This window comes from Otolemur garnettii, unplaced genomic scaffold (genome assembly GCF_000181295.1).
Source record: "Otolemur garnettii isolate 467f Iridium unplaced genomic scaffold, OtoGar3 scaffold00021, whole genome shotgun sequence".
NCBI classification, from domain to species: Eukaryota; Metazoa; Chordata; class Mammalia; order Primates; family Galagidae; genus Otolemur; species Otolemur garnettii.
In genome coordinates this window covers 20,334,800-20,341,341 of record NW_003852416.1, presented here as the reverse complement: position 1 = coordinate 20,341,341, position 6,542 = coordinate 20,334,800, and positions in this window count along the sequence as shown.

Here is a 6,542-nt window from a genome sequence, read left to right as displayed (position 1 = left end):
GGCGGGTCCGGGCTGGGGATTTGAACCCGCCACCTTAGGTGTACGTGGCTGGCGCCTTAGCGGGTTGAGCTATAGGTGCCGAGCCTAAAGACCATTTTTTTTACCAGCTCCTTGATACAACTTATCTTTCTCCTCTGGGTAAGTCTAAAGATTCATGTATGGCCCTGCTAACAGGTCCCAACACACAGGGATTTATCCATTCTAAAGGCCCAATATCCTTCTGTGTGAATCTGTGTCCTCTGAGAAGCAGACATAAAGACTGGGTAACTCTGCAAGGGCTTTAGTGGGGAGCCATCTGTGAGAGCAAATAGAGCGGGGTCAGGCTGGAAGAGCTGTCATCCAGTGATGTAAATTCTACCCTGAGATGGGAAAACAGGGTGGCTGACTGTGGTATGGACTAAGAAAGATTTGGTAAGACCTTCTGGAAGCCAAAGGAGGCCATCAGGGGGGGTTCTGTGTCTCCCAGGGCTAGGCTTGCCTTATGTTGGCTAGGCTGCTCCTGGACAGGGAGCAGACCTGGGGAAGAGTGGCCCTTTCTCATGACCCTATGCCTTCCTTTGAAGAAGAGAAAGTCTCAGCCCTCAGGTGTCTCTACCAAGTGCCCAGTCTGCTAGCCCTTGAGTGATCAGGAAGAAGATGGCATTTGTATGAACAAAGCAGAGGTTTGATAAAGTCGTTGCTAGAGGGAAAGAATGCTAGGTACTTGGCATGTCCTGGCAACTGGCAGGGTTCAGAGCCCCATTTGCACCCTCTGAGTGCTGTTGAGGCTGCAGGAACTGAGGCAGGGCTGTGGGGTCTCTGTGTATGTGCTCTGGACTTGGCTCCTTTGCCTCCCTAGCTCATCCTCAGCTGAAGGGCAGGCTTTGGGAGGGATGGGATGGATGCAGTTGGCTCTCTGGGCTGCTGTTTGAAAGAAGGATATGGGGAAACCAAGGATTCTGCAAGAGGATGTCTGGTTCAGATGACGTTGAGCATTCAGCGACCCTTGTGAAATGAAAAGGAAATAATTCTGGCCTTTAATCCCAGGCCAGGCACAGAGGCTCATACCTGTAATCCTAGCATTTTGGGAGCCCAAGGTGGGAGGATTACTTGAGTCTAGGAGTTTGAGACCAGCAACATAGCTAGACTCTGTCTCCACAAAAAAAAAAAAAAAATTTAAGTTAGCAGAGAGTGGTGGTGGGAGCCTATAGTTCCAGCTACTTGGGAAGCTGAGGCAGGAGGATGGCTTGAGCCCAGGAGTTTAAGGTTGCTATGAGCTATGATGACACTACTGCACTTTAGCCTGGGTGACAGAGTGAGAACCTGTCTCAAAAAAAAAAAAAAAATTAAGGGAATCCAGCCAAACTCTTATGTGGAAAGAGCAGAGAAATAGTTTGGAAATCCACCTGATTATAATAATTTATATGTTGAGAGGCAAAGCTGAGGGCTAGGGGTTAGGATGGAATTTTCCCTTTTCCCTCCTGGGCAAGGAGAGGTGGAGCTGAAGGAAGAAGACCCTAGTTGACTTGGGGAGCCCTCCAGGCTGGCTTGGGCGGGAGCCATGACCTAGCTTCCAGGGCTTATGCAGCCTAGATGAGGCCTGGGAATGGTAGCCCAGGGAGAAGCAGGGCTCAGACTGAGTCCTTATGACTCTGCTTAGCATGTTTGTTCTATGGTTGGAAAAAACTACTTAGTGAACAAAATATATGACATACCTAGCACGCACCTAGCAGATGCTAAGTACTGATAGATTCCTGTCACTTCATTCCTGTCTCAAACAACCCCAGGCTGGTATAACTTTTCTTTTTATTTTATTTATTTTTGTCTCCCTCGGGAGAGAGCCATGGCATCATAGCTCACAGCAACCTCAAAGTCTTGGGCTCAAGCGATTTTCTTGCCTCAGCCTCCCAAGTAGCTGGGACTACAGACTCCCACCACAACACCCAGCTATTTTTAGAGATGGGGGTCTCACTCTGGCTCAGGCTGGACTTGAACCTGTGAGTTCAGGCAATCCACCCGCCTCAGCCTCTCAGAGTGCTAGGATTACAGGCGTAAGCCACTGTGCCCAGCCCAACTTTTCTGAACGTAACAAAATAGGGGTAGTTATGTGGAAAAATATGAATAGATTGTCAATGCACCTAGCACAGTGCACATTAATACACTTTTTAGAAAACCACTAAATGACTCTGTCTCAAACACTTTCTCTTCCCCTACTTGATTCTAGGGGCATTTCTTAGGACAGGCACCCTTGCTCTCTTCCCTGATTTAATATGATATGTTTACACTTGGCCTTCATCAAATGCTAGCCTGCCAGTTTGCTATTGTGCTTTGTCCTGTTTCTCTTAGAAATCTATGAGCTCCCCTGGGGTGGGAGCAGAACTTTGGCTCCATTCTACTCCCCCAACCCCAGCAGAGCAGAGAATTGAGAATTGACATTCTGCTGGGCACAGGGGAGGCTCAGTCAACACTCAATCCCAAGGTGGCTACACTGGCTCAGAGGCCTGGAATGGGAGAGAAGCACGCTTTTGGTGGAGGAAGAGCTCTGGGGGAGCACCAAGGGAAGCTTGGCTTCAGATACAGCCAGATGCCCTCTGGACCTCACAGCCCTGCTGTGGCCAACTCAGCTGCTGTGTCAGTGCAAAGCAAGGGTGACATCAGCTGTAGGAGAGGTTACTATCAGGCAAAGGGAAGGCTGCAGAGAGTGGGCTGACTGGCTGTGTTCTCCTGGTACATAAGTTTAGATGGACTCGGGGAAAGGTTGCATTGGGGGTGGGGGAGCAGAAGCTAGGGAAGGAATGTGGGGAGGAGAAAAACAAGAGTCAGGGCGCTCACCTGCAGCAGGGAGGGAGACACTGGTTCAGAATTCTGGAAATTAGTCATGGCTTCCCTCTTAGCAACTGCAAGAAGCAAATGGGGGTACAAAGGCAAAACTGAGGCAAGCCCCTCTTCTCTCTCCACTGTGGCTCAGGACAAGAATGACTTTCCTTCCAGCTCACGCATTTGTTTTTAGAGACCCTGGGCCTGTATCTGCCTTTCCTCTTAGTGAGTCCATCATCAATGGACTTCTCAGGACGGGCTGGCATTCTAGGCTGGGAAAAATCCCCTTCAAGACTCGAGGAGGGAGAGAGAGGTCACTGCCCTGGACAGAGCCGTCTTTGCAAGGTCAGGTCACTGCAGAAATCTCTGGCCTGGTTCTGGTCCTAAGTAAGACCTTTGTTCTCAGGACTCACCTGCCCAGACTGTCAGTCCTCAGCCCACACACTCTGAGACATTAACTGACTCTTCCCAGTCACACTCACAACCTGATGTGCAGGCCTACAGCTCGGTCCCAGAGATAGGTGGTAATAACCTAGTAAAGACCTTTCCCCTAGAGCCCATACTCTTGTGTGCAAACATGCCTGCATGTGCCTTTGTGCACACCCACGTGTACATACTCTCCAGTTCTGTGCTTTGACAGAGGAGAACCTGGAGAAAAAGGACTAGAATAAGAGACAGGCTGTGGCTCTGTGGATAGTGTGGTCAGATAGATGTCCAGTAACACAGGGGGCTGTGCTGGGCTAGTGTGCTGGCCTCTTCTCGACCAGGGCCACTCAGTGGAAGGCCTGCTGCACCATCTCTTTAGCCTGAGGCCCATGTTCGAGCATCCTAGTCAGTGGAATGTCAGTTTAGAGTTGTTTCCTCCTCTGGGCTTCTGAACTTGTCCCTTGCCCTTCTCCATACCCGCCTCTCAGGTTTAGCATCATCAGCTCGTTCAAAGAGTCTTCCTTAATTCTCCCAAGCTGGTCTGGAGAGTGCTTTTCCTCTGGAGCCTACAGCTCAATCATCCAGAGTCATAAAGATCTCCCCAGCTATGGAGAACTGGCCAAGGTCAGGACCTCCTGTGACTTCAGCTCTTCCCACTGTGCTTGGGACCATGTGGGTGTTCCATAAACATTTGCTGAATGAGTGAATTAATATAATTATGGAGGCGGGGAGGGGGGCGCCTCCTGTTTTGTCCACTTTCCTCCAGAAGCCAGTAATGCCCAAGCAGGTTCTGGGGGCAGACCAGTCCAGCCCCTTCCTCTGGGCAGGAGTGGGGGAGTCCACTTGCACTCTCCTCCCTGCCTATCTGCTGCCTGTGACTCAGCTTATACCACTGAACAGGGAAAAGCCCATAGTCCTGGAGTGCTCTGCCCCTTTACCTAGGCACAGAGAGGTGACAAGGGTAAACTCTGGGACAGGAGCTGGCTTCCCCATGTTGCCCTCTGTCACAGGAAAGGCTGACAGGTCCAAGGTTATGACAGAAGTTTCTCCAGCTCTGGCCTCTTGCCTGAGGCCTACGTCATGGGCAGTGTTGATAGGCAGATACATAGAGCTGTGTCTCAGTGTGTGTGTTTATTTGAGTGAACTGACCCTTTGATCTCAGGATCTGGAGGTGTCAGAATGACAGTAACTGAGAGAAGGCTTTGGTCTAGCACCTGCCACTCAAGGGGAAGGAAATTGGGCCTAGTTTCTGTCACTTATAGGCTATACCCTCAGGTTAAAGAAATGGATTATCATTGATCTGTACACCCAAGATTTGGCTTAGATTTGTGCTAAGACATTTAAAAGGGTGACGAAGGAGACAGTAAGAAAGGGCAAGGCTGAAGGCAGCTGAAGCAGGGGATAGCCCTAAGGTCTGGTATAAGCCTTACCTCCCCAAGTTCAGAGCCTTATGGACGTTTCTAGCCTCTCCTGGCGAGGAACTCAGAAGCACAAAAGGAAGAACTTGTTCAGGTGCGTGAAGACCTGTGAACATATCCCCCTCTCTCTGGTTGCCAGCTGGCTGGGGACAGTCACAGATTCCCCAGCCCCCACCCTTGCAGCAGCTCTTATCTCCTTTTTTTCTACAAAATTACATGCCATAAATCTATATATGTGTCCCCCAACTTCTTCTCCCTAAACATGTCGAGAGCAGAGAAAGGGGGAGGCCAAAATAGCCCCAGGGCCTGCCCATGTTACAAACAAACATTCATGGGAGTCACGTGAGTACCTGGGATAAGAGGCCATAAGAGGCTCTGTGCAGAAAGCCTATCTCTGGGGCCCCATCTTTTCCTCAAAGCTCTGAGAGACCAGAGGCAGATGTATCAACTCCCACCTCCAAGATAAGAGTCTACTTTCCCCCACTGTAAAGGGAAGAACAGGCTGGGCACAGTGGCTCACACCTGTAATTCTAGTACTCTGGGAGGCCGAGGCAGGTGAATTGCTTGAGCTCAGGAGTTCGAGAGGAGCCTGAGCAAGAGTGAGACCCCATCTCTACTAAGAATAGAAAAATTAGTTGGCCATGGTGGTGGGTGCCTATAGTCCCAGTCTCAGGAGGCTGAGGCAGGAGGATGACTTGAACCCAGGAATTGGAGGTTGCTGTGAGGTAGGCTGATGCCATGGTACTCTAGCCTGGTCAACAGAGGGAGACTCTGTCTCAGAAAGTAAAAATGAAAAATAATAATAGTAAAGGGATGAACAAAGCATTGAAGGAGCAAGTCAGAGATGAAGCTGACACTGGAGTCGGAAAAAGAAGAAACAAGCTCTAGAATCGTGTTCTTTTATGTCCTCCCAAGTGTCAGCTCATTTCCCAAGCATTGTTGGCTACTGTGTCACCACTTTCTCCCCTGTGAAATAACGGAAGAAGATGAAACATACAAAGGATGTGATTTGGGTCAGTCGAAAAGTGGTCCAGAGTCAGTGTCATAATGCCCAGACTTGGCAGTCTTCAGCATCAGTTCATGGAGCAGAGAGACACTAATAAAATATCAGGAAGGCTACCACAGAGAGTGTGCCCATAGATTTCAAAACTCTTGACCAGGCCATGTCACAGTCAACAAGAAGGATTGTCTCGACAGATGTGGCAACTGATTTTGTGGCCAAGAGTGACTCATAGTCACCAGAAGTGAGACAAAGAGAAAGAATGATGCCCTGCAAGTCTGCTACTTCCTGGAAGTTCTGAAAAGCTCTGGGAGTGGGCCATCCTCTCCACTTCCATACCCTGGAGGACTCCCCTTCCAGGGGAGGCCATGGTTCATGGCATACCAAGGAATTCTCAGGCACTATCATTGAGCTGCTCAGACTGAGAAACCAAAGCCATGAGGCCGTTAAGTGGAAGCCTCCTTGGCATAAGGGGAGAGGGCACATGCCACTCTGAAGGGGACCTACACTATTGCAGAGGTACAGCACTCTCTCATATCCCGCAACAGTGACTTACTTGGGGTCATGTTTTTTTCTTTGTGGGTGGAGGGAAATCTTGACAGGACAATCAACATCTTTGTCCTCTGAGCAATGGGGAAAGGCAGGGAAGTCCTTTGACTATCCTCCTTCCCACTGAGTGTCCTGTGGGGCAAAGGTCAGGCAATTATAACAACTCAGGTACTGGGGATAGTTCAGCTGCCAGGACTTTGATGGGAAGCAGACTCAAATAAGAGCTGGAGCATAGAAATTCTCAGAAAAATCTCAACCACAGCAAGGGTCAGGAAGGGATGAAAGCCCAGGTTAAGAGAATGGGGCTCTGCTGGCTGGCTCTTCCCTCAGGTTATTATTAATATGTCCTAGAA